Here is a 1,233-nt window from a genome sequence, read left to right on the forward strand (position 1 = left end):
CCAACATTTGTTCAAAACACAACAGTTTTAAAACACACTAACTACTGACCATGAAGTCCAACACACAACACACGCACCACACCACACACACACACACACACACATTTAGTAGTGAAGTCGGTGATGTGTTGAATGTATGACCACTCAAAAATTCATAACAAATAACTTTATAATATCTAACTGTACCACAGTGTTGTTTGATAATCTGCAATTGTTGCAACCATTATTCACCTTATTCTAGTTTATTAACGTTCGTGCATTGTTTACCACTCGAAACCGTTAACTAAGGACACCTGCGGTGCAAGGGGAGGGGGGAATAAATCTTGAGCTCGAAAGTGGGCTATGGCAAAAAGATACAACTTTGTACAGGGCCCAAGCATGTCCATAATGTTTACGATTATTGGCTGTTTGTTGGGTAGTGTGGCCAAGTTACGATTTAACAATTGTGAACGTCACCGTAGGAATATGACCTAGCTATTGGGACAAACTATGATCCACACAAACAATAGACAACAACGATGCCGTCCCCTATCGCTCACATTAACTTACTACTGCTAGACAGTATTTGGACAGGAGGAATATACAGACAGGGAAAAAGACAAAATAATGCTCATTTATAACAAAGCCACGTAGCTATGTTACACGATACACAAACACTCGAACACGCCGAAACACAAAAACGATGGAGCTGGATTTAGGCTCCAGTCTCTTCGGGGGCGTGGGTTCGAATCCCACCGCTGCCATTGAAAGCGGCTCTTTACCCTACAGCTGTTTGCCTGTCAAAAGGTGTTGCCAAATGTAGTGCCAATTGCTGCAAAAGTCCCCTTGGCTTCCGCCAGGCGTTGGTGGTATAGTGGTTAGCATAGCTGCCTTCCAAGCAGTTGACCCGGGTTCGATTCCCGGCCAACGCAGGCTTCTTGTGGTCATCAAAGCCTTCTCCCCGAGCCTTCTGTACGTGGGAACACGTTAGGAATACAAGAACTCGTGACCCACGTCCTTGTGACTGCCAATGCGAACCCGTAAGTCGACGGGCTCGGGTCACTTAGCTGGTCGGGAGAAATGGATGGATTGCCTATTACCGTACCCCTGTAGAAATGGTAGCGTGGACCCGAGCGGCTCTAAGGCGCGTGGATATTAAGGCTCCAGTCTCTTACGTTGGGTGCGTGGGTTCGAATCATACCCCCGAGGCCGGGAAGCGATTTCTTGGCCTCAGGCTTTTCCTCCCTGTCAATA

General features: G+C 46.7%; 1 non-coding gene across 1 annotated transcript; it reads left to right on the plus strand.

The window, feature by feature from the left end:
- The first annotated feature begins 839 nt into the window (after positions 1–839).
- Positions 840–911, plus strand: trnag-ucc (transfer RNA glycine (anticodon UCC)). The gene has a single exon. It is a non-coding gene; the product is annotated as a tRNA-Gly (tRNA).
- Positions 912–1,233: the final 322 nt, after the last annotated feature.

This window comes from Engraulis encrasicolus, unplaced genomic scaffold, assembly GCF_034702125.1.
Source record: "Engraulis encrasicolus isolate BLACKSEA-1 unplaced genomic scaffold, IST_EnEncr_1.0 scaffold_1330_np1212, whole genome shotgun sequence".
NCBI classification, from domain to species: domain Eukaryota; kingdom Metazoa; phylum Chordata; class Actinopteri; order Clupeiformes; family Engraulidae; genus Engraulis; species Engraulis encrasicolus.